Below are 27,409 nucleotides of genomic sequence, written 5' to 3'. Positions count from 1 at the left end.
GCACTTGCGGGAGCGGTGTCAACGACTTGGAGCTGGGGGCGAGTTATGAGGCGGTGTCTGCTGGTGAGCACTCGTGTGGGTGGCCGGCCGTGTCTGTGGTCTGCGCGCTGGGTAATCGGTGTCCAGATCGGGGGGGTGGCACGATGCGTGGTGGTTCCGTCTACTGAGCTGTCGCCCCCGTAGCGCTCGCCCAGCACTGCTTTCTCTACGTGAGCCCTCTGACTGCGCCCTCCCCCTGCAGGGACCCCAGGATGCCATCCCAGAGCTGTGCAATCGGGAACTGCCTCAGACCTGCTATTTCCTCCCGGTGAAGCGCCGTACCCTCTGCTCTGGCCCAGTTAGTGAAGGATGTGAACCAGTGTGCTGGGGTAGGTGGTTCCCGCCGCTTCCAGTGCTTAGTGAGCAGCCGCTTGGCCGTGATGAGGCCCAGATCCCAGAACCGGGCTTGCGTTTTGTTCAGTTTAGTCCTTTTATACAACCCAAGAATGCATGCCTCCCACGTGTCAGGCAATCCCGGGCCTGTGCTGTGGGTCAGGAGTGATGTCACTTCCCCCCAGTACGTAGCCAGAGATGGGCAGTGCCAGAGCATATGTAGGATGTCCGCGCCCAGCAGGTCACATCTGGGACAAGCGGCAGTGTTGATCGCGAAATACTTATTTATTCTATCTGGTGTTAAGTATGCCTGGTGTAATATGTACAGCTGGATGATACGGAAGCGGGAGTTGCGGGGGACGTTCACAGGGCTGGCTAGAACCAGGTTCCACTCCTTATCTGTCCAGTCCCTCCCTCGGTGTGCTGCCCATTTGTCCCTGATCTGCTGCGTGGGTTTTTGTGTGTGGATGAGAAGCGCCTGCGCTAACCAGTGTGTAATGTGTGAGCCTCTGCCCATTACATGCAGGTATTGGATCAGATGATGCATCGGTGGCTCTTCCTGGATGTCCCCCCAGGAGTCAGTATATGCCCGCAGTACCAACGCGTGGAGCAAGAATTGCCCAGCCGGCAGGCCCGTGCCCTCCGACAATTCCGCAAATGGAAGCAGGGCCCCGTCAGCATACAGGTCGCCCATGGTCTCTACTCCGGCTGCATTCCAGTGTTCCAGGTTGCGTGGCGTTACCATCCCACTCCTCCTGGGGGTGCCCATCAGGGGGAGGGCAGGAGCATATGGTCTGACGTTCTGCGTCAGTTTCAGGGAGTACAGCTTAGCCAGTGCCACGCGCGGCCGTCCCGCGTTCCAGATCAAGCCGCGAAGCATTGATTCCAGGTCGCGGAATATCCGCGAGGGGACATACGTTGGGATATTCGCGAAGTGGTAGAGCAGCCTGGGGAGCGCTATCATTTTGGATAGTGCTATCCGGCTGGGCACGTTCAATGGCAAAGTTTTCCAGAAGGACACCTGGGCTCGTAATGAGGAGATAGCACGCACCAGGTTACCCTCCAGTATGTTCTGCGGGTCTCTGTAGATGTGTAGCCCGAGGTATTTGAACGTGGTTGGGTACCAAGCGAGCCGAGCCCCTCCAAGGCGCACATCACATTCCTCCTGGTCTTGGCTGAACGAGTATATTCCGGACTTGGTCCAGTTGACCCTAAGGCCCGAGACCTCCGCGAAGGTCTGGAAAATGTCCCACAGCTCGGCGGGTACGCGGTAAGGTCCCGCACATAGAGCAGCAGGTCGTCCGCATAGAGCGAGACCGTATGTGTTCCATCGGCCAGCGGGATCCCCCATTCCGCTCCTCTGTCCTGTAGTAGAGCCGCCAGGGGTTCAATGGCTAGAGAGAAAAGGAGGGGCAACAGGGGGCAGCCATGTCTGGTGCCCCTGCGTACCCTGACCCTCTCTGACAGCAGCCCGCCCGTCCGCACTCGGACACTGGGTCTCTGGTAGAGCAGTCCGACCATGTCCGCGAAGGCATCACCTACTCCGAATCTGTCCAATACCGCCCCCAGATACGGCCACTCCACAGAGTCGAAAGCCTTCTCCAGGTCCAAGACCAGACACCCCGATCTAGGCCAATGCGTCACGGCCGCTTCCTGAACCCGGAAGAGGCGGCGCAGGTTGCGGGAGGTGCTCCTCGCCGGCATGAAGCCATTCTGATCCGCATGCACCAGGGTTGGGACCTCTAGGGCCAAGCGGCGGGCCAGGAGGGAGGTGAAGATTTTATAGTCGGTGTTCAGCATGGCTAACGGTCTATAGGACCCCATGTGTGTACCGTCCCTGCCTGGCTTCAGGAGTGAGACCAGGTTTTCCTCGATGAGCGAGTCTGGGAGCGCTGAGTCCTCAATTGCATTGTTGTACAATTTGAGCATCTCCGGGATCAGCGTGTCCGAACATGCCTTAAAGAATTCGGCGGGTAGGCCATCCGGGCCAGGGGACTTGCCGTTGGACAGTGCGAAAATGGCTTCGCGCATTTCTTCCGGGGAGAATGGTGCCCCTAGAGCGTCCTGCTGTGCGTCTGTGAGGGAGGGCAGTGGGATGTCTACAAGGTAATCCGCAATGTAGGCCGCGGAGACCCTCAGTTGTGATTTGTATAGGACCTGGTAGTGCCCCACAAACGCTTGATGTATCTTGCTTTGGGTGTACACTATCTCTCCCTCAGCTGTACGGATAGCAGATACTGGCTCCGTGCGGTTCTCCTGTCTGACCAGCCAGGCCAGTAGCCTTCCGGGTTTGTCACTGTATTGGTGCACCCGCGCCGAATGGGCAGCGAAGTTAACGTGCCGTAGCCTTTCCAGCAATGCTTCATGTTCCGCTCGGGCCTCCCTCAGCCGGTCTCCTGTGCCACCCACCGCCTCCTGTTCCCAGCAGAGTAAGTCCGCTTCCACCCTGCGCAGCTCTACCTCCAACTTCCTCTGTATGCTTCCCTGAGCGCTCAGGCAGTGTCCCCGTATCACCACCTTGAAGGCGTCCCACTCTACTCTCGGGGAGGACGATGTGTCTGAGTTGTCAGTGAAGTATTGTGCTACGCAGGCCTGCAGGGAGTCCCTAAAGGGGGCGTCTAATAGCAGAGCAGGTTGTAGCCACCATGTGGGGATGGGTGCGTGCGGGCGTTCCCAAGCCATGTGTAGGGTGTGGAGGTTGTGGTCCGAATGTGTCCGGCCTAGGTATTGGGAGTCAGTAATGTGCGGCAACATTTCCGTTGACACCATGTACCTGTCAAGGCGGACGTGCAACGTGTGCGCCCCCTGAGAAATAAGAGTATATCCTAGCGTCGGGATTGTGCGCGTGCCATGCATCTTTCAGGTCCCACCGTGTCGCCCACTGTGTGAGTGCCCTCGTGGCCCCCAGGGATGTTGCCTCTGGCCTGGGCGGGACCGAGCGATCCATCACAGGGTCCAGTACCGTGTTGTAGTCACCTCCCTGTATCCATGGGACGCCGTGCCAGGGCGCCATTTTCTCCGATATACGCGCCAGGAAGGTGCCCTGGTCCGTGTTTGGAGCGTAAATGGATGCCAGAACTACTGGTTGCCCGTCCTTACGGCCCTTTACCAGGACATACCTCCCCTCCGTGTCTGTGTGAACTTCCGACATTGTGAAGGGAGTGCCCGGCTTCACCCACAATAGCGCCCCGCGGGCAAACGAGGAGTATTCAGTGGCATACAATTGTCCCCTCCATCTTCGCCTCAGCGCTGTCACCTCCGCCCCACACGGAGTGCCACCTGCACATGTTGCCTTTTCAGGTAGGAGTATATTTGATACCTACGCGCAGGTGTGTGCATGCCTCTAATGTTCCAGGTACACAGCTTTATCGCAGTCATTTTGGCAGTATACACTCCCCCCCAACATTCCTACTAACAGCAGCTCCACTGAGTGCTCTCCCAGCTCTCTCGTATCCACCCCCCATAGTACACTCAGCAATGTTCGGGAAGACATTAGGGCGGGGAAAAACAATAAATAACAGTAACCAACAGCGGGCAAACCCCACTAAAATACCAAAAGGGCAGTGGCAAAACGGGCCACCGTCCATGCTCTCAAGTGAGAGGAACAAGATTACTTGTCTAAGGGGCAATGTGCGCTAAGCACAGTCTCGGCAAGGAGGATATGTAGTCAGTTAGGGAAATCAAGTCTCTTCCCCGAGCCATATAATACAGGGTACTGGTGGCCACTGTCTGCTCCGGTGCTCGGAGTTACTCTGCTCGTGTGAGGCCCCGCTTGCGTGAGTCTCCGCAGGCGTGGGGCGGAGTGTCATGTGATGTGGGTTGTGGGCCCCTATTGGGAGGAGCCCCCTCCCGCCCGGGCCCGCACATGGAGACAACCAAGTTCGGGTGCATGCTGAAAGACATCCCCGCCATTACCCACCCCGTCGACTGCCAGTGCCGCAGGGGCATTACTCACTGTTCCAGGTGTCCACTGTTCAATCGGCAGGCAGGGGGGGGGGGGGAGACACCCCCAGCAGTGGCGGGCGCCAGTTGCGCTCCATCGTCCAGTCGACCTCCGCCGGCCCCCCCTCGCCGCGACAAAACCATTGCAAACTTCACCTGCGGAATCAGTGAATCAGGTCAGAGGTTTGTGGCGTGACGACAGGCAGGTCCACCGAGATCTGTGAGTTCGGGATCCCGTATATGGTCTCATCGTCGTCGCTTGGTACTGTCTGCTGACCGTCTTCTAGGGCCGTTTCTTGGGGGGTGAGTTGCTCAGTTGAGAAACCCTCCGGAGTGCATCGCGCTGTTCTTGGAGCATCTGGTCTAGCGGGGGAGAGTGGCGTGCCCCTTCCTCCGTATGCTGGGACTGCTGTGTTCTGTGTCTGCGGCGGCGCCGCGGCCCGCGCAGCCTGGACCTCGTCTCGCCTCCACGAGAGCGTTTGGGTGCCGTGTCCGTGCCCCCGTCCAGCCATTCACTGGCCTCCTCAGGGGTGCAGAAGAAGTAGGTGTTGTCTCCCGCCACCACTCTCAGTTTGGCAGGGAAAAGTAGGGAGTACTTGAGGTCCGCGGTGCGTAGTCTCCGCTTCACTTCCATGAAGTCGTGCCTCTGGCGTTGTACCTGGATGGTATAATCAGGAAAGAACATGATCGACGCGTTGTCTATACGTATCTCGCCCAGTCATCGTGCTTCCCGCAGCACCGTGTCCCTGTCTCTATAATTCAGTATTCTGAAGAGCAGTGGTCTCGGGTTGGCGCCGGTGGTATGGGGCCTCGTCGGCACTCGGTGAGCGCGCTCCACAACGAAATGGGGTGATAGTGAGCCTTCGGGTAACAGGGTCCGAAGCCATTCTTCCACATGTTGCGCTGGGTGGTTCCCCTCCCATTTTTCAGGAACCCCCACGAGTCTGATGTTGTTGCGTCTCGCCCTCCCTTCCGCGTCCTCGGCCCTGTCCTCCAGGAACTCTGTTCAGGAGATCCTGCACCTGCCTGTCCGTTTGGGTGACCTTGGGCTCAATCTCCTTCACTGCGCCTTCCAGGGTCTTGGTCCGGTCGGATAATTTCCTGTGGTCGTCTCGCAGGAGGGTCAGGTCCACAGCGACTCCATCTATTTTGGACTCCAGAGAGGTTCTGGTCTGCTGGAGTGACTGTTCCATGCGCTCCACAGCTGCCAGCACGCTGTCCAGCCTCGAGGTCAATTGTTCGGCGGCCATTTTGTGCAGCAGTTTGTCTGTCTTCCCCTTTGGCGGGGCCCCACCAGTCCCGGTGCGGGTCCGCACTACCCCGGACATGTGCAGGTGGTGCCCGTCCGGCAGGGTCGTCGCCTGTGCTGCTTCGATGGTGGTGCCCCCGGAATCGCTTCACTCCTGGGTGGGGGGCTCAGTGGTCGGCAGCCGTTGTTGCACCCGGGGGGGGGGGTCTGTCAGGCGGTTCCTCACCCTACCGCCCCATGACTGCGCCTCGCCGGTCCGGGCGTAGTAGAGGCCGAGTAGGCGTGTGCGGTGTGTGTGCCCGTGGGGTCCGGGCGTCACTGTCTTGGCCGGATCCTCCCACCACGTGTGCCCCACTGTCCCCCAGGCAGCTTCCACCTCCGTGGGAGGGGGGCCCGCAGGTGGGCCCGGCGTTGGATACCTCTCCGTGTATCCTCGGTGCAGGGGGGGTGGCCGTTCCATCCCCGGCAGCAGCGTGACTCCCAGGCCGGGGTTTCAGGCCCTCAGCGTCGGGCTTGGGGGCTGCCGCTCCCCGCCGGCCCCTCTGTGTCCGTTTGGGTATGGTGGGCTACCCGGGTGGCGCCGGCTGCTGTGTGGCTTCCCAGGGGAGGGCTGCTGTTCATCGGGGCTCCCGCTACTCCCCGCGGCTCCCCTGGGTCGATCCCTGCCTCCCGGCTGTTTCGGGTGCGCCAAGGGGGGGGGCCCTGTTATGCCTCACCTCTGTCCGGGGCAGCGGGCGTGTGGAGGCGCGATGTAGGCGGGGGGCGCCCGTTCCCCCTGCCGTCCGGGCCCGTCTCTGGTGTCCTGCAGCTATGCGGGGCGGCCTCCGGACCTCTGGTGGGTTCTCCCGGTGGGGCAGTGGGCAGCCCGTGGGTCCCAGGCAGCTCAGTGTGGTTGGTCCGTTGGGGCCTGCCCGCTAGGCCCAAGCCTCGGTCTCTCCCGGCTGCTCCGCCGGTCAGGGGGCGCCCAGTCCCGCTGGAGGGTTGCAGGAGAGGTCGGGGTCGGCCCCATCGGCGCCCGAAAATGAAAGTCTGCCAGAAGTGCCGCAGTGAGCTCCGGGGAGGTCCGCTCACAGTTCCAGGCGGCCACGATGGAAATTAGCGGATAATCGGCTCAGGGAAGGGGAGCTGATTACGGAGCTCTACCCAAGAACGTCCGTCACCATTGCGTGCTTAACCACGCCCCTCGTGGATGTCAGCGATCTTGCGGTGGAAGAAGATGGCTAGTGAGTCGCACAGTTCTTGTGAGGGTGGGATGTCGTTGGCGCTGGGGTTGGAGAGTTCCTTTATGATGCTGAAGAGCTCCTTGCTCTCGTGTGCATTGTTATCCAAGCGGTCTTTGAAGGAGGATCTCTTGGCTAATCTTATGAGGTGGTGATGTCTGCAGGTGGCGTCCTTGTGGGCTGCGTGGTTGTTCGGTGTGCGTTCAAGGAGCCATATCTTCTCCAGTTTCGGGCATGTGCGTTTGGAGGTCTGGAGCTCGTCGGTGAACCAGGTGGCTCTCTTGCTGGCGTGGCTGTTGGAGGGTTTCTTGAGCGGGGCGAGGGTGTTGGCGCAGTCGTCGATCCACTGTCTGAGGTTGCAGGCTGCGGCGTCTGGGTTGGTGGGGTCGGTGGGTGGGTTCTGGGTGAGAGTGGTGATCAGCTGGTTTTCGGTGACTGCTCCAGCAGCGGCGAGGCAGCTGTTGGGTGCAGTGGTGCGTGGTTGGTTTCTTGAAGGTGAAATGGATGCAGCGGTGGTCGGTCCAGTGGAGTTCGGTGGTGTGGTCAAAGGCGACGTGGGTGCCTGTGGAGAAGACGGGGTCCAGCGTGTGGCCGGTGGCGTGGGTTGGGTGCTGTGACGAGTTGTCTGACGCCAAGGTTGGCGAGGTAGTCGATCAGGGTGGCGGAGTTGGCGTCGTTGGATCAGGATCTCCGTTGGACCCTATGCCCCCAAAGCAGTGGCTAACATGGGAAGAAGCGCTGGCAGACCCCCTTTGACAACTCTGCAATCACTCTCTTAAAACCGAGAAGATACCCGACTGTTGGAAGAAAGCCACTGCTAAACAAAAGCTCTCTCTGACACCGCTAACTTTAGACCTATTTCCCTTCTCCCTTTCCCAATAAAAATCCTGGAAAGTTATATTGGTTCACTATTGTCACAACATCTAGAGGACTCTGCATCGCTTGAGGAAGAGCAATCTGGATTCTGTCCTGGTCACGGAACCGAGACTGCCCTTATCTGCGCTGCCAATGAACTACGGAGGACTATTGATAATGGACAATCGGTTATCCTTGTCCTCCTAGATTTATCAGCTGCGTTTGACACAGTGAATCATCACGCTCTCATGTCCAGGCTTATGACAGCGGGTGAGGGGGGACAAATGTTAAACTGGTTAAAATCCAGGCCAGGTTTTCCCTGGGCCGGAAATAAGCATCCTGGGACTGATTTCTGGGTATTACCCTTCATCAGCCAGGCTAGCTTTAATCCAGTGGAACAGTAAGCAAGGGACCCACATATGGGCATAACCATCCCAATTGGGGTGAAAAGTGCTACGCAAACAAACAATGGACGGAATGCTGAAAAAATCATAGATTCACCCCCACTCAAGAGAACTGGACTAAATCCATCGCTCGTTTGCTCACCAAGCCACCCCAGTTTAGACCCAGCCATATGCAAATCAGTCTTGACCCTGTGCCTCATGGGAACAGTCCAGACCGAACTGCCAAGCCAGGTCCTCCCAGGACCAGAAATAAGCATCCTGGGACCGGTTTCTGGGTATTACCCTTGATCAGTCAGGCTAGCTTGAATCCAGTGGCACAGTGAGCCCGCAGTAAGCAGCTTGGTTTTGAGTTGATCACAGCAGCTAGATGTCTGTCACGAATAGTGCAATGCAGTTTTTCACTCACGGTAAAGGGCTATTGGAGGGATTTGGTCTGTACAGTTGAGCTTCATGGAGGCAAGTCTGTACATTGCAACCAGCCATTCCTTGAGGGACTGAGTGGTGGAGAAGGAAACCCGGAGTCTTATATTTTGCATGGTGGTAAAAGGTACAAATGGTAATTTCAATTAAAGCTACTTTACACTGAAAGTTGTTAGTCACACAGCACCAATGGCACTTTGTGGCACAAAGTGGCAACTGACCTTTAATGTATGCAATGGGGGCATTATGATGAAGACAAAATAGTGCAAATGCCTTTAGCCAGATCTGGCTTGTTCTTGGGTAGGGCTAGGGTAAATAACTGTAGCCATGTTGTTTGCATGTACCCTATAGGGTTGTTGAGGGCTCTATAGCTTTTAGGAGTCAGTGTGTCTGGTTTGTAATTTACATCCACAGAAGGGAGCAAAAAGGTATCTTTGTCCTTATCCGACCTACACTAAGCCAGACGTTGCAATTAAAGAGGCAACTTTTATAGACTGTGAGTAAGAATAGCGCTAAGGGCTGCATACCTACAAAAAATAAATGAGCTATCATACCATCTCCTCCATCCTTTGTCATGTTCTGCCGGGAAGGCAAGAGACTCAGCAATGACATCTAACTGGGCGGAAATCATCTTACAAACAAGTTACAAATACAGAGTGACAGTTCCTCTCTAACCTTGCTACCATGGAGCTAAGGCAGATCACGGACTTTTATTTTTTCAACATTCAAATAAAAAATGTGGAAGCCAACTTTGAATGTAAGTGACCAGTTTGCTGTAAGCTGGTTTCCAGTGTATTCAGAGGACTTATTCAGTGCCAAACGTTAACTTCCAAAGAGTTTTCCACATCTGTGTAGAGGAAGTATAGAACCAGAGATAGGAATCTTTATCTTTTCCCCTAGACTATACCCCAAGACTGAGCACCGCACTTTATGCTGCTACTGCCTAATGAAGAAGACATTGTATACTACCTGGCATGTGGAATCCTGCATGATTCAGATCAGGATATTCATGTGTGATCCCTTGGGGATGTTTGGCAAGATTTTAACAGCCAACACTAGAGTCCTGTGATACTGCCCAGCAAAACAAACAAGTGGCACTGATGAAAAGTATGAAGGACTGCGTGTTTCAACATCGACCATCCTTATTTGTTCCCTGGGTGATTCTGATGAGAAACAGGAGGGCTTAGTGTACATATGACTAACATGTATATGTTGTTCCCTGAGCTGCATTGACTAGAAACCGGAGGGCCCGAGCAGCTCTGGGAGTGCTTCCGTAGAGAACACCACTGTCAACATGTTAACTAAGAGACAAGACACATGTTCGTCTGTCTCTACCAAAGACATTAGCAATACTTGTTTCAAGGGTTGAGTAGTTGCCCTTGCGCTCCACAGGCCCTGGAGAACTGGTCTTACAGCATGCGCATTTGCACTTGAAATAATTTAATTCGCAAATGTTTTCCAACTCTTCACCAGAAGACATGTTATTTCAGAGAAAGGTAGGTTGCTTTTCCATACAGGTTCTGAAATGATAATAGCATGAGTTAGTCCACATTTCCAATACCTGAATGAATGCGTGTTTGTGTAGCATACGGTGTATCAAGGAACTGTATAGTATCTCTCATTAGAACACACTTTAGTGATTCGCTGACCACCTGCCCTTCAGAAGTCATCCTGACTAAAAGAGTTAGAGCCCAATTTACCTAGCCCTTTGGGAAAGACTGCAATTTGCTTCCAATGGAATACTCCTACAATAGGAAAAGATATCTGTATTTTTACGGACTCACATGATATCAACAGAAATTCTGGATAGATTAACTTCATCACTAACATTTGCAAAATTTGGTGGACAGATTTTCAACTAGCTGGAAAATTCCACATGTATAAATGTAATAAATAATACAAATGTGCATTAGAACGTTTGTCTCCAAGGGAATAGATTTTTATCTATGGATAAACTGTTGTGACTGCACCATCATTAGAAGCCGGGATGTTCCCTCCATATTCCCACCAAAGACTGCCATGGGAAGAAACAAAACGTAGGTGGTCTGTGAATGAAAACACATGTAGTGATTTGTGGATGGCCACCTACGTTTTTATTGTGCCCCATCCAGAACAATACATAGTTCCAATCCCAATCCTAAACATGTAAATGCAGCAAATCCTTCATACAAATGAGGTATCGTGAATAACAGGCTCCTCATAATAATTATCCCAGAGTCCAACCTAGAGTTGAGGGTCTGGCCAAGCTCACATTTCTCCACAGGCCTGTAGATTCTCTTCGTCTCTCCTTGGCTCCAAATTTTTTCATGGCATCAGCAGCGTAGCATCTGGTTGCATTATCATTATCCATCTATACACACTGAATCTCTCTACAACATAACATTTTATCTCAGCATGTTCTTCATAATCAATCAATTAATCAATCAGGGCTTTTTAGAGCATGCGCTACTCACCCGGAATGGGTCTAAGGTGCTGAGGAAAGGGGTCAGGCGGGGGTGGGGGTCCGCAGATTCTGGAGGATCACTGAGTTCCATCGAAGAGCCAGGTCTTGAGGTCCTTTGGGAACTTAGGGAGCGATGGGGTCTGTCGGAGGGGAAGGGGGAGGGAGTTCCATGCCTTGGCCGCGAGGAACGATAAGAAGCGCCCTCCTGTTCTGCTTTTCTTTATCCTAGGTACCGTTACGAGGGACAGCTGGCCAGAGCGTAGATAATGCTGGGGAGCGCGGAACACGAGGAGGTGGTTCAGGTTGGTGGGTCTGGTGTCGTGGAGGGCCTTGTGTGCGTTGGTGAGAAGCTTGAATGTGATTCTCTTCTCAACGGGGAGCCAGTTTAGGGTCCGTAGATGTTGGCTAATATGGCTGTGGCACGGTAGGTTGACGACTAGTCTGGAGGCTGCGTTCTGGGCGTTCTAGAGTTTGCGGGTGAGGTTCTTGTTTATCCCGGCATGGAGTGTGTTGCAGTAGTCCAGCCTACTACTGATGAGGGCGTGTGTGACAGTTTTCCTGTGTTCGGGGGGATCCACTTGAAGGTCTTACGGAGGAGGCAGAGGCTGTGGTAGCAGGAGGAGGTGATGGAGTTGATCTGGAGTTCCATTTTGAGTTCGGAGTCCAGGATCATTCTGAGGTTGCGTGTGTGGTCCTTGGGGGTTGAGGGATCTCCGAGGGTGGGGGGCGAGGTGTCGTTCTAGGCGTTGGGTGTGGGCTCATGATGAGTACCTCAGTTTTGTCTGTGTTGAGCTGAAGGCAGCTATTCTTCATCCATCTGGCAACGGCTTCCATTCCCCCTTGAAAGTTGCGGTTGGTGATGTTGGGTTCGCTGGATAGTGAGATGAGGAGTTGGCTGTAGTCTGCTTACGATGTGATGTTGAGTCTGTGTGCTCTGACGATGGACGCGACTGCGGCGATGCCGATGTTGTACATGGCCAGGCTGATGGAGGATCCTCGTGAAACTCTGGAGGTGGTAAGAGTTGGTTCTGAGAGAAATGGAGGGAGTCTGACTCATTGCCTTCTGCTGGAGAGGAAAGAGAGGATCCATTCGAAAGCCTTGTTCCGGATTCCCGCGTCGTGGAGTCTGCAGGCTAGGGTACGGTGAGAGACAGTGTCAAAGGCTGCGGAGAGGTCTAGGAGGATGAGGGCTGCAGTCTCTCCCCTGTCCAGGAGGGCGCGGATGTCGTCTGTTGCTGAGAGGTGTGTGGTTTCGGTGCTATGGTGCTTCCTGAAGCCCGATTGGGAGGAGTCGAGGATGTTGTTTTCTTCGATGAAGGTGGAGAGTTGACAATTAACGCCTTTTTCCATGACTCTGGCCGGATAAAGGGAGATCAGTCTCAAATTCATGAGGTTTTGGTGGGGTCTGCTAACGTTTTTTTTCAGGAGAGGGTTGATCTCGGTGTGTTTCTAGTCGTCAGAGAAGGAGGCGGTCTCGAACGAGCAGTTGATACGTCGAAGCTCAGGGCGATGATGTCTGCGGCTTTGTGGTAGATGTGGTGGGGGAAGGGGTCCATGGGGGCCCGAGACTGGGTGGTCTTCATTATACTCAGAGTGTCTTCGATGCTGATGGCAGTCCAGCTGTCTAGTGTCAGCTGTGTGCTGCTGGGAGCGGTGAGAGGGGGTTCCTTGTGGGGTTGTTGTCATCGAAGTTGTTGTAAATAGTCTTGATTTTGTGATGGAAGAAAGTGCTGACATTTCCGCATAACCACATCATATTCCTACTGGAGCCTCTTACTCACTTTCAAGAGCATTAGGTTGCAGCCTCAAACATCTCACCATAGCACCAAAGTGTTTTTTTCTACTTTCTTAACCATATCTCTTAAACCCTTCACAGCTCTCTCCATAACCCTCATATCTTTATAGCCCGACCATCACACCAAACCTATTTCATTCTGTAGTAACTTAACCGTTTTACACAGATGTAGCATGTCTCAACTAAGACAATACCTCTTACTGACCACAGGAACACACTCTGACATCAAGAGAGAGAGAACACAGACTGACTAGAATAAGCATTGGAAAAGCTAGAATGAAGCGGATGCCATTTGCTTTAATTTATTTACCTACCAATCCAAAATTACAGACAGCACTTGGATCAGAATATAAAAAAGTAATGCTTTTTAGCAGGGAGAGCACCAATTAAAAAAAAAAGGACAGCAGGTGTTAGCAGGGGTGGTGACTGGTGACGGAGGAGTGGTTGGGGGTGGAAAGAGAAAAACAGCACACTGGGGGTAGTGGGGAGAAGCACTTGGGGGAGAAAACACCACAGATGTATATCGGTGAAAGAGAAGTGGGGATAAAGAAGCACAGGGATGGGAGAGAGAATTGCAGGGGTTGAGGAGTTCATGGATGAGAGAGAGCAACACAGAGTGGGAGGTGGGAGGGAAGCATGGAAGGGACACTGCTGGAAAATACATGCACTGGGGTGCTTAAGTAAAAAAGAAACAAGAGAGCAACACAAAGAGGAGATAAACATATGGATGAGAGAGAGTATCAAGGAATGGGAGGGAGGAGAGAACCACACGAGTGAGAGCGCTGAAAAACATAGGCACTCCTGTGGAGTTATAAAGCAATGCGGGAAACATGTTTTTCCTTATAAGGGAGGACAGGAAACAAATAAAGAGGAAGTGATCAAGGAGAGGGAAAAACTCATAATGTGTAATGCAAGCCAATAAATAAAAGAAAGCAAATTAGAGTGAGAAACCAATCAATGGTAAGAAATAGGCAGGCTTTAAGCTCACGGTGTGGTCTTGGTAAGCTGACCGCTTGTCTGGTAGGCTCCACCTATAAATGCCCGCCTAAAACAAGCAAAAGGCAACATCACCGAGAAAAGGAACATGACCTGCCAACAGGAGAGCAGTCTGTCCACAACCACAGGAACTACACATTAACAGCAAGAGGAGCTACCCGATTGACCATAAACATGTATACTGACCAGCAAGATGGAGCCCTTTTACTTGGCCAGAGAAACATGTGCAAGGCCAGACAGAGATGATTCTCACTAGCTAACAAAGCATATTTACCAGCAAGTAAATAAATATCCCACTGTCCGTAAATATATACACAAAGAGCAGGCATGACCCTTCTCACTAACTATAGAAAGGATAACTGACCGCAACAGAGGAGCTTCTCAATTACTACAGATGCATTTTTCACAGATCATTAGCGATAGCAACATATACATTAACAGCTACAGAAATGCTGTCCATTGATTACAAAACCATGAATGATGTAAATGAGAGGCATTGCACAATGAGACATGCATGACGAACCCTTCAAAGTGAAAGCTCCTCATTGTATCTTAGATCCTCCCTTCATGTCTCATTATCAGTGAATGTGACATTCAATGAGATGGTCGCAGTCACACCCAGCATCTGAGTGAAAAGGTACCCAGTTCATCCCTCTCTCACTTTAATCTGCTTTTTGCCACTAGATCATATCAGATTGGGTATCTAAAGAATGACTTTTGTATTATGTTAATGTAGAGCCTCTTTTTAAACTTGCTTTTTAGGGGTTATCAGTGAGCAGAGGAACACACTGTTCTTGAGGGCAGTCAGGAACAACACAACAATAGAGTCAGAACTTAGCTGGGGGGCGAAGTGGGTTGTCACCATGATGCTCCTCACACTTCTTCACCACCTGGGTATCTCCCAGGCAGCTGCAGTTGGAGACAAGAAAGCAGACTCTGCCCATTTGTGCTCCAACCCCCAGCTGGGGACGATAACAAACACATATTTGCATATTGGGTCAAAGGGCACCTGCACTCTTAGAAGAGTGTCTATCTGAACTCCGCCTTCTGCACAAAGAAGAGGGGATGATACCAAGACGTATTTCATACTACTTGGAAGCCATAATGCTGAAATGTGAGAAAAGTGCCCAGCACTGTTTCCCAACTTAGAATAATCGGTAGAAAATACACAGTGAGGGCATACTGGTGCAGTCACATTCATTTTCAGTTTCATTCATTGATTTATTGTATGTGTTCGTTTTTCAAACCCGTATTCAGAAATTGAAATAGAATTGTATTCCTTCTTCGCCATGAACATCTGATTCCTATTAGGCCAGAACGCAGCAGCTAACGATTTGTCATGACATGTTCAGCATAGTATTGTATTAGTCTTCTCCACCTGCTGTTATATTTGGTGCCTTTTCCACTCTGCTGTGGCTTGTAGCAGAATGGCAACTGCCAAGACACGAGGTTGGTTGTCAGCAATCGATTCACTAAAACAGATGTGCTAAGCCATAAAAAGTGATGTCACGTGTTCATTGTTTGGTTGTCTGATTTGTGGGTCATCAGTGATGTAGTCTCTTTAGCTTCAGTACAGTACAATGAATGGCCTTTGGTGTACCCAAGTAACTGCCAGGTAGCAAAATACAGAAAGGTGAAGGAAATAAAGTGCACAGGCGCTCATTTCCTTGAGGCAAACGTTTTGTACATAGGCACTAAACAGTACACTTAGAACCAGAATTACTATACAATTGTGCAGGCATTTGCGCGGCACAAGGCAGTGCTTTCTGGTGTAAACAATTAAACAACAGGGGGTGGTGATGGACAGAGTTTCTGAATTAAGCAGAATACTCTTACCCAGTCAAGAGATCAGGGCTTGATCCAACACCGTTTTTTAGCTCACTGCACCATCCCAGCTCAGAACCTGGCTATATGCAAATTAGTCTGTCCCTGGCCCAGTGCATCATGGGAACAGGGCAGACCAAACTACCAAGCCAATTCTTTCACTGGGAAGGAAACAAGCTTCCGGGGACCGGTTTCTGGCATTACAGCCGTCTTCGGCCCGGCTTGCTTGAATCCTGATGGTTCAATGAGCAAGGGACTCACGTCTGAGTATACCCTTCCACGCTTATGGTGGGCAAAATAATTAAACAACAGGGGGTGGCGATGGACAGAGTTTCTGAATTAAGCAGAATACTCTCACCCAGTCAAGAGATCAGGGCTTGATCCAACACCGTTGTTTAGCTCACTGCACCATCCCAGCTCAGAACCTGTCTATATGCAAATTAGTCTGTCCCTGGCCCAGTGCATCATGGGAATGGACAAAATAATTAAACAGGGGGTGGTGATGGACAGAGTTTCTGAATTACGCAGAATACTCTCACCCAGACTAATTTGCATATAGCTAGGTTCTGAGCTGGGATGGTGCAGTGAGCTAAAAAACGGTGTTGGATCAAGCCCTGATCTCTTGACTGGGTGAGAGTAGGTTACATAGGAATTTTGATCTACTTTTCGTATCTAAGTTTGCATTTTTGACATTTCCTAGCACATTTTAAAATAGCACATTCTGCCGTTTATGTTGAAGATAGCATAAAAATGTTAATATCTGCACAAACCCACTCCGGGTTGGAGGCTGTGATCAGAGGGCAGCCAGGGTTCCCCAGTTCCACAATGGCTTCTATGCGGGTATCAGGGCAATCAGACCCATTGTTTTTGCTCTGTGTGCCAAAGTGCTACAGGACCCATCCCCCAGTCTTTCACAGTCTCTGACTTGAGGGGTTTGTAATGTAAATGCAGCCTTTGTTATGCGTAAACGTATGTTTACACATCTACGGCAGCCTCACAGAGTCCAAGCTGTTTTTTTTTCTTAACAGGGGCCCTAACTTTTCGTTTTATTTAAGAGTAACTCAAAGAATCAATTAGTTTGTGCAAGATATTCAGTTACATCGGGTGAATTATATATAGCAAGAACATCGGTGATCAATAGATAAGTCGCTCAAGAAAGATTTGAAGTACAAATCTTAAAAATGTTGCCACTTTATCTTTGTACTAACGGTACTAATTACTTTAGATTATGTTCACAACTTTCCGTTACTTCATGTGCATAAAAACAAATTCGGTTTTCTAAAGGTTATTTTGGGATTTTACATTCGTTTTAAGCTCGGGTTACGAAATGTAGAAAAATAAAAACCGGGACATGCCCCAAACACAAAACAAAAAGCACGATTTTGTAGTGACTTCAGCTCTGGGCCTTACTCACCTGTTACTTCCACTGTTCGGACTATAAAAAGGTGTGGAACCTTCTCCTATAATAGCCTCATTCAAGGCTTAGTGGGTGGAGTAGAAGTGCTTTGGGCACAGCAGGAATATAAATCTACACATTTAAATGCAGTGAAAACACAGACAAGGGAAGGCACCTTTCGCACAAAAAAAACGGCTTGTACCAAATGAATAAGTTACTTACCTTCGGTAACACTTATTCTGGTAGATACAATATCTGCATGTGGATTCCTCAACTTTTGAATATCCCCTTGCCTCAGCAACATTCGGAAATACTTTTTGTAGCTTCGCGCCGACGTGGACGACGTCACAGAGGCACAGCATCGCGCGCGACTCCGCTGACGCCACCGACACCATAATAGGCCCACGCCGACGTGATGACATCAGTTCCGCCCTTTTTTCCATGCCTTCGAGGCACATGGACGGACCGATGACAGTAGATATATACATAGTATACACAGTACACAAATGTCAAAATAACATACACAGTGTGAAGCAAATGCAGTAATGAAATTGAAATATAACATTTCCTTGACAATAAAAAATATGTACATTACAATAAACTCAGGCATAGAAGAGTGGAACAACGGGGAGGCGGGTGGGTCAGTGAGGAATCCACAGGCAGATATTGTATCTACCAGAAAAAGCGTTACCGAAGGTAAGTAATTTGTTATTCTGATAGATACATCTGCCAGTGGATTCCTCTCCTTGTGAATAGAATCCCACAGCAGTCCCCACTCCCGGAGGAGGGTGTCCACTCTTCTATACCAGGAAATCCTGGAGGACAGCGCGCGCAAAGTGGCCCTCCCTCCTCACTTCGGTATCCAAGCAGTGATGTTTCGTGAAAGTGTGGAGGGAGGCCCAAGTCGCCGCTCTACAAATGTCCTCAACAGACACACCCCTAGACAAAGCAGATATAGAAACTTTGCTCTAGTAGAGTGAGCTCTTATACCCTTTGGAGGCTCCTCACCCGCCAGGGCGTAGCAGATCTTAATGCAGAGGATGATCCATCTCGAGAGCGTGCGCTTGTGCACCGCCTTCCCCTTCTTGCAGCCAGTAAATCCAACAAACAGCTGGTCATCCAACCGGATTTGTCCTGTCCAGGTAAAAGCTCACCACCCTCTTAGGGTCCAAGCGGCGAAGTCTCTCCTCCTCCTTGGAAGGGTGAGGGGGAGGATAAAAGGTAGAGAGAGTAACGGACTGCCCCAGATGGAAAGGAGAAACCACTTTAGGCAGAAAAGCAGCCCTGGTCCTGAGAACCATTCTTTCAGCATGAATAGATAAAAATGGGGGCTTTGAACTAAGAGCTAGAAGCTCATTTACCCTCCTTGCCGAGGTAATTGCCACTAGAAAAAAACAAAAGTCTCAAGGGACATTTGTGTAAAGGTTCGAAAGGCGAACCTATCAAGAACGTAAGAACAAGGTTCAAGTCCCATTGAGGTACAATAAAAGGAGTTGGAGGAAATGTATTGGTAAGGCCCTTAATGAAACGTAATACAATAGGTGATTTAAACAAAGAGGGCTGATCCGGCAATCAATGGAAAGCCGACAAGGCAGACAAATAACCTTTGATAATTGCCACCGCAAAACCCTGCTGGGCCAAAGAAAGTGCGAATTTAAGTATATTGGACAAACGAGCCCTTAAAGGGTCAATGGACTTCTTCCCACACCAAGCAACACATTTAGACCATCTATAAGAATAAATGGACTTGGTGGAGTCACGCCTGGCCGATAAGATGACATTCACCACATTGTGCAGGAGGGAAAAGGAAATCAGGTTGCCCCGCTCAATCTCCAGGCATGAAGATCTGGAGGTGGGGGTGTAGAACCTGCCCCTCCATCTGGGAGAGAAGATCTGCCCTGTGAGGGAGACGGAGCGGCGGGCACGAGGAGGGGTGGAGAAGATCTGTGTACCACACCCTTCTTGGCCAAACCGGGGCGATCAATATAACTTGGGCCCGGTCTTGGTGAATCTTCCAAGGACCCGAGGAATCAAGGGTATGGGAGGAAACGCGTAAAGGAGTTGCGGGTCCCAACTCAACTGAAACGCGTCCCCCAAGGCTCCCTGCATCGGAAACTGGAGGCTGCAGAATGACGGGCAGTGAGCATTCTCGTGAGTGGCGAACAGGTCCATCTGAGGAGTCCCCCACACTCGAAAGACGTGACAAACTACCTCTGGATGGAGTCTCCACTCGTAGTAGGCGGAGAACTGCAGACTGAGACTGTCTGCATGAACGTTCAGAACTCCGGCCAGATGATTTGCCATCAGACAAATCTGATGGTCCTAAACCCAGGACCAGAGACGCAGAGCCTCTCTGCAGAGACACTGCGACCCCACTCCTCCCTGCTTGTTGACATACCACATCGCGGTCGTGTTGTCCGTCAGGACTTGAACTGACTGACCGTGAAGGGAAGGGAGGAAGGCCTTGAGCGCCATACGTATCGCCCGCAAATCTAGAAGGTTGATGTGAAGCAACCTTTCCTCTGGAGACCAAAGACCTTTGACCTTCAGATCCCCCAGATGAGCACCCCACCCTAGAGTGGATGCATCCGTTATCACTGTGGCCACCGATGGAGGTAGTTGAAAAGGCTTTCCCTGTGACAGATTGCCTTCCACGCTCCACCAAGACAGATCCGCTGCAGTTTCCCTTGAGATCCTCACTGACTCCCCAAGATCTCTGCTGTGCTGATAACACTGCCTGCAGCGGCACCACTGGAGCGCCCTCATGTGCCAGCATGCATGGTTGACCAACAGGATGCAAGAAGCCATCAGACCGAGCAGACAAAGGACCTTCAGGACTGGAACGACCGTTCCATTGTCAAATAAAGGAATAATTTCCTGTATTTCGCGAATCCTTTGAGGAGGAGGGAATGCACGACACACCGTTGTGTCCAGTACCGCACCTATGAACAGGTTGCTCTTGGAGGGCACCAGGTGAGATTTGGGTACATTTATCGAAAAACCCAACCTGTGCAACGACTGAGTTGTCTCTTGCAGATGATGGAGCACTATCTCCGGATATTCTGCTTTGATCAGCCAATCTTCCAGATACGGAAATACCGGTATCCCCGATCTTCTGAGATGTGCAGCCACCACTGCCAACACCTTGGTGAAGACTCGAGGCACAGTAGTAAGACCAAACGGGAGGACCGCAAACTGGTAGTGTTGTGACCCAACCGTAAAACGGAGATATTTCCTGTGCGACTTCAGGATGGGAATATGAAAATACGTATCCTGCAAATCGATCAACACCTTCCAGTCTTCTTCCAACAGCGCTTGAAGAACTTGCGCAAGGGTAACCATCTTGAACTTCTCCTGCTTCAGGAAGAGATTCAAGATCCTGGGATCCAAGATAGGACGAAGTCAGCCATCCTTCTTGGGGATCAGAAAATACTGGGAGTAGCATCCCTGACCCCTTTCCTGCTCTGGAACAACCTCTATCGCACCCTTTCTGAACAGTGCCAGGACTTCTTCCTGCAGGAGAAGCAGATGGTCCTCCGAACAATAACCCTGGCAAGGAGGGTAATTGGGGGGAAATTCCCGAAAAGGAAGAGCATACCCATTCTCCACGAGATTGAGAACCCAAAGATCTGATGTAATCAATTCCCAATCTCGTAGAAAATGGGTAAGCCGGCCCCCCACTGGGCCCAAATGATCCTGAATGGCGGATCTAGGGCTGCTTTGCTGTGTTGGCAGGGGGCTGGGAAGGGAAAGAGGAGGAGGAGGAGGCTTGGCGACCTCTAGGACGAGCTCTCTGTCTGCCCCTGTATGACTTGTACAGCGTATTCTGCTGCTGCTGCGGCTGCTGCTGTGATTGTTTGTAGGCCCGAAAGGAAGATCTACCAAATCCTCTGAATCGTTTTCCAAATGAACCCCTGGTCTGAAGGCCCAAAGATTTTGCTGTCGCTCTGCTGTCTTTAAACCGCTCTAAAGCAGCGTCAGCCTTTTTACCAAACAATCCTGATCCATCAAAGGGCAAATCCATCAAAGCGGACTGAACATCCACAGAGAATTCTGACGATATCAACCACACAGCTCTCCTCGTGGCCACAGATGAACCCATCACTCTCACCACTGAATCAACCGTGTCCAACCCACTCTGGATTACCTGCCTTGCCGCAGCCTGAGTGTCAGAAATAACCTCCTGAAAATCCTTTCTATGTTCTCAGGGATTTTAGGCACCAACTGCTTGACGGAATCCATCAAAGCATGGATGTATCTACCCATCAGGCAAGTTGCATTTGAAGACTTTAACGCCATGCTGGCTGATGAAAAGATTTTCTTTGCCGCCTGGTCTTGTTTCCTTGCCTCCTTCTTCCCCAGGAACCTGTGGAAAAGCACCTGTTGACTTCTTTGAGCCTGCACAACCAAACTCTCCGTCAGAGGGTGCGTTGACAAAAAGTCTGGGCCACCAGGTGCCACCCTATACCTCCTTGCTACAGCCCTTGAAACAGCAGGAGCTGGCAGAGGTTTCTTCCAAACTTCATAAATAGATTCAGCCAAAGCGTCATTAAATGGAAGCATTGATTCAATAACAGAGGAAGGCGAGTGAAGGACCTCAGTAAGAATATTTGACTTGTATTCAGCGGTGGGCAGAGTAATATTTAACAAGTCTGCAGCCTTCTTAATTACAACGTGATAAGGTGTCACATCCTAGTAAGGCACGTCTGACACAGAGGCCAAATCCCACTCAGGAGACAGTTCAAGTCCACTGGCCTCTCTCAGGTCATCAAAAGGATCCTCCGAATCCTGTAACTCCCCTTCCTCCACGTCAGCATCCAGATACCTTTCTTCCTCCAGAAGTCTCTGGGCCTCACGCCTCGACCTCTCCTTCATGAACGAAGTCGACCGATCCAGAACCGACTCCGCCGGAGCCGGCGTCGAACCCGAAGTCGGGCGAGGCAGCTTGACCCGAGGTCGAACGGAATCCTGCATCAGAGTCGTGGGCACCAGCGTCGATGGATTCGGCGTCGAAGGCTTTGGCGTCGAAGGCCTCGGCGGCGCTGGAAAATGCCACTGCGGTGCTAGAGCCGGCATGAAAGGGATAAAGGGCGCAGGAGCATAAGCCTGGGGAACACCCAAGTTATACGCCAAAGGACCAGTGGGACCAACAGTTGCACCAGAGGGGTACATTGCCCTGGAGTAAACTCCAAACATGGCATTCAGGAACTGGGATGGATCCTGACCTGGAGCCGGAAAGGCTGGATAAGGGCCCCCAGGTTGCTCTCGAGGGAGCGGAGTCGTCTCTACGTCGATCTCCTCCTCAGGCTGGGGCACCGGGGTCGACGAACCAGCAGGCACAGGAACCTCGCCTTCACCAACTTCCTACACCTCACCTTCATCCTCCTGACCAGAAGGATGGGACGGGTCCAGAGAAGGGTTCGCTAGCTGTTTTGGTGACTCAGGCGAATCCACACGCGAAGCCTCACCCTCGGAGTCCTGGGCTTCCGAAGCCAAAGCCACCGCTTCTTTACGAAGTAGCTTCACCTGCGACTTCGGCCTCAAACTCGAGTCCTTCCCTGAGTGATGTCGGGACTCATGGCTTCTCTTCTTGTGCTTCTTCCTCGAAGACCTCGAAGCATGAGCAGAAGACGACTCTGAGCGCGACCTCGAACGAGACCTCGACCTCCAACGCCGAGTTCGTGACTTCGAAGTCTTCTTATCTTTCAAGTTTTGCAGCGAGGAGCTTCATCTCCCTCTCTCGAAGGGCCTTCGGAGTAATCTTCTTACAAGATGGGCAATCCTTGACGTCATGGTCGGAGCTCAGACACCAGACGCAGCACTCATGCGGGTCAGTGATGGACATCGTCTTGCCACATTCCCCGCAAGCTTTAAATCCAGTCTTCTTCGAAGACATCTCGACAGAAGACAATGAAACACAGAAAAGAACTACAAAGTAACAAAGTTACTATAAAGCTACAGTCGATCCCTCGAAAACCGTTAGCGTCGACGACGCGGAAAAAAGGGAACTGATGTCATCACGCAGGCGTGGCCCTATTATGGTGTTGGTGACGTCAGCGGAGTCGCGCGCGATGCCGTGCCTTAGTGACGTCGTCCACGTCGGCGCGAAGTAACAAAAAGAATTTCCGAATGTTGCTGACGCAAGGGAATATTCACAAGGTGAGGAATCCACTGGCAGATGTATCTATCAGAAAGAGAATTATTCCAAGTGTTCGCCTGTGTGAAAATAAGCTTGAAACAACTCTATGTATACATAATTAGACAGGGTAAGCATTGTTTTGATTAGCAGGTGCTTTTTCTTGCATTTTTCTACATTGCTTTTCAATGTCCTCTCTTCTCTGTAGAAAATGTAAGTTTTATATTTCTCAATACGGAATGGGAAGAGGTAGTTGAGGTATGGGTCAGAACATATTAGGCATGACATTACAGTTCAAGAATACCTGGTTTCACATGTCATGATGCACTGTTTGCTCTAGCTGTGCACATAGGGGGCGGGCGATTTCAGGAGTGTTATCAGGTTTATCAAGTCACCATGGCAGTGAATATACACCGGTGAAGACATGTTCCAGAGCACTAATGTGGGACTGACTGTCTGCAGGTGGGGTGCAAGTTGGCTCAGTGAGTTAAACACGTTTTACTGACATCTGTGATCTGCTGGTCACATGTTTGAATCCCTGCAAGGCCAACTTTGTCACCCATCCTTACAATGTTGGCAAAATAGCAGTGGTGGCTCTTCCACTAAGGAGTGTCGCCCCACTGCTTTGAGAGCAGTGAAGAGAAAAAAAAAAATGAAAAAAACTAAACCTTATTATCATTTTATTTGTCTGTTCCTAGGTGCGGGAGGGGCGGAATCGGCTCGAGCAGGGGTCAGGGGGAGGAGTGGTTTTCCCTCCCAAAGTGCGTAGTACTGTTTGGCTCGCCCTCTCGTATTACACAGCCTGGTAAGGAACATGCACAGGCTCCCTGTCCCCAACTGAGTGCCAAACCATGGAGCTCAGACCAATCACAATGCTGCATTTCAGCATTGTGATTGGCTTAGGGGAACCAACCACAAAGCTGCAAGACTGTTTGTCATCCAAGAATGAAACCATCCTCCAGTAGATAGTCCAATTTGGTTCCCCCCACCTCCTCTGGCAGCACAACGAGGCACAAGTTATTTAGTCTTGAACAGTTTTTAGCATCCCCAGCCCTATCAGTAAGGACTGCAACAGAAGACTGCAGCAGAAAGACTTGGCATTTGAGGGTACCCACATCATCCTCGGTTATCGAAATCCACATTTCAGCTTCTGTGGCCCTTACAGCCACCGTATGAAGGTCCTGGCGCAGAAGGGAAAGATTAATATGAATACCCTCCACTTTAGCCTCCACCGCCTCTCTAGCGGCCTGAATTGAGTGAAGAATAGCTGATAGGTCGACAGGTGTTGATGCTGTCGACGTGATGGAAGAATTCCCAGCAGGCTCGGTTCTACAAGGTGGCCCAGGTGGGCCAGGCACTGAATTTGCTTTTTTTGTATCATTACAGCTTTCCTTGACCACTAGTGGTCTTTTTTCCTTTTCCCTCAAACGGAACCGTGTCCTACTGACCGTCTGTACTCATCCTGACTACGTGGATGGCAGCAGCCAGCGACTCCATTCGTGACTTAGCGCATGCACGCCCACGGTCGTTCAGTTGGGTACTTTAGGCCCTGCTTACAAGCTGGTGAAAGGACTTGCTTATCTTTAGAAGGAGGTATGTTTGAGCGGCAGCCTTAGCTTCACAATACTTTATCCTCACTTTATTCTCACGGCTGTGGAGAGTTTTAATTACTCTTCATTTATTTATTTTCTTAGCAACACGGAGCATTACGAATTACTATATGCCGTACCCTTGATGAAATCTTGAGTCATTTGAAGGCATTGCGAAGTAAGCTTTTGTTTAACACAGTGAAATAATTGATTGACAATCAGTTTTTAAGGCTCACATCTGCTTTGTCAAATGATACTGATGGCATGAAAACATTTGTTTCAGATTTCCATCCAGGTTCCCTCTCTGCTGTAGGAGCCCATGGGCCCACTCTGATCAATTTCCTACCACAGACACGGGTGGACAACAGTAATATTTAACCCTTGCTTGTTTTGGATGCTTCCAGCGTGTTGCATCGTAATTAATCAATGGGAGAGGATGTGGTCGCACTGCAAGACTGACGACTTTGCAGCTGGGAAACCAAGGTTCGAGCCTTGAATTAGACTTCACATCCTGTGATTCTGTGCAAATCACTTAATCTCCCCGTGCCTACCAAAACAAGCATTTGCAATGCATTAGGTCTCGCCTTTGGGACCTTACATGTATTTAGCTATGCATGGAGGTTAGGTAAGCACTAAACCGCGTGGCACGCCAGAAATGGGAACACATGGTGTGAAATATTGCTTTTCCGCTAGTAATAGTATAGTCCAAAGCACTGTTTTGAATATAAAATTAGGGCCTTCATGGTCATATCACTAAAAATAAAAATTTGAAAAAAACATTATTGTCTACGGGTGCTTGTGGAACGACAATTTCTATGGACAGGAATCTAGAGAATGCTAAAGTGATTCTGGTATTTTACTTAACTCTGCTGGTCGTTTTCTATCCAGAAAGTTAAATAGAGGCAGTTATCAGAAAAATAGAAAAAAGAAAGTCCCTCAGCAGACAGCAAATCTGGTATTTTACTGACTTTGGTGGTCGTTTTCTATCAAGACAGTTTGCAGTTGAAGAGAAAAGCGGAAGCAGACAAGTCCTAGGGCTGATCTCCAGAGCCCACAAAGTACATACACATATAAATGTATACTAAAGTATATACTAAAGTATATACAAGACGTCTCGAATGCTCGACCTAAAAATGAATGTGTCCTTCATGTAAAGCTTTAGAACACTAAAGCTCATTTTTATTATTTCTTAGGAGCACCACAAGTCCTGAGGAAGACCCTCGTGTAAGGATTTAGGTTACCTTACACTTTCATTGGGTCAAAACGTCGATAACTCCACTTCTTATGCCAATGTGGGCAACAGTCTTTTCTTCACTGTGCCAAAGTAAACATAAAGGCTCAGAATATTTGTTTTTAGCCCTGGTTCAGGCAGGACAGGCTTTTGTAGATAATACTTTTGATGTATATATATTATCCCCGCCCTTCCTTTTTTCAACGAAACCCTCACTTTTGCACTTTGCTAAACCTTCCCTTTTCCCTTCCTTGGGGCGCCACTGCATGTATCGAACAAGTTACTTACCTTCGGTAACGATATATATGTAAGAAACATAGGTTAGTTATAGATCCTTACCTTCGAATTACCCCCAGGTGTCAGACTGGCTCCGGAAAGTTTTTCATCAGCAGTACCACTACCCGTCGACAGGTGGCGTCGATCTACTCCACGTCCGTCATCAGCGTCATAGTCTCCAGGATGACGTTGTGGAAGTTACTTAGACACAGCCCTCGCGTGCTGACATCAGTTCTGTAAACAACTTTCCATGCCAGGATTGCAGAGCCATGAAAGACACTGACCACTGGTGCACAAAACTAGGACCCTGAAAGGATGTCCTTATCCCTAGAAATCAGTTCGCAGAACGGGGAGGATGGGTGGGGAGGTAAGTAATCTATACCTAATCTATTTTTCTTACAGATATAGCATTATCGAAGGTAAGTAATATGTTCATCTGAAAGAAACAGTTAGTTATAGATTCCTTACCTTAGAATAGATGCCCCAGCAATACCAACGTTTCAGAAGACAGTGGTCCCAAACATTAGCAAGGATAGGACAATCCGAATGAATATAGACCAAAATTGAAATCTATATTTTGCAGCCCAGTCGGACAGATTTTTTTAAATTTTTTTTTTAAAACCTTTATTTATGAATGCACAATACACAGCGTCTGCCTACAACCCCGCAGGGCCGGCCGCTATGACATAAACGGATGGTTATAAAGTAAGTTTGAAGACAGTACGTTGTTAAAGCAATCTCTCGTAACTACATTGTCGGACGGAACATAGCGCCATATCAAATAGGATAAGAAAGGTTTAATTTTATGATTTTGTCGAAAAGAACAACAACACACAAACACATGGTATCATAATGGCAAGGGTCGCTAGAGGGGGGGAGAACGCTAATAAATAAGGGAACCTATATGGCGAGGGGGGGCGAGCACGGGGGAGAAAGCAAAGGCTATACAGGGAATTGGGAACGGAACGTCGATCATGGAGAGGAGGGGAGAGGAACCGCATAGTCAAGTGGGGGGGAGCAAATGTCTCCTCGGTACGAATTCCACTGCGCCCAGACCCTGGACCATTTCTTGGGACGCCCCCGCGCCTCATAAACAGTTTTTTCTCGGAACATGCACCAGTCCATGTTCTCTTTCCAGGCACTGAGCAATGGTAATCTAGGAGAGCCCCAGAGCTGCGCTATATCTCTCTTTGCAACCATGTTGCCCAGAGTAACCCATAGTGTCTGGGCAGCATTACAATCTGACGGTTCCCACACATTC

The 27,409-nt window shown here is 50.3% G+C and overlaps 1 protein-coding gene across 1 annotated transcript in view; it reads right to left on the bottom strand.

Annotated features, from left to right (window-relative positions):
• SPEF2 (sperm flagellar and cilia associated 2) overlaps positions 1-27,409 on the bottom strand; it is a 1,087,451-nt gene that overhangs the window by 518,618 nt on the left and 541,424 nt on the right. The window lies entirely within an intron of this gene.

The sequence above is a fragment of the Lissotriton vulgaris genome, chromosome 3_1, assembly GCF_964263255.1.
Source record: "Lissotriton vulgaris chromosome 3_1, aLisVul1.2, whole genome shotgun sequence".
NCBI lineage: Eukaryota > Metazoa > Chordata > Amphibia > Caudata > Salamandridae > Lissotriton > Lissotriton vulgaris.
The sequence above is the reverse complement of the archived record's forward strand: the minus strand, read 5'-3'. Positions and strand labels throughout refer to the sequence as shown.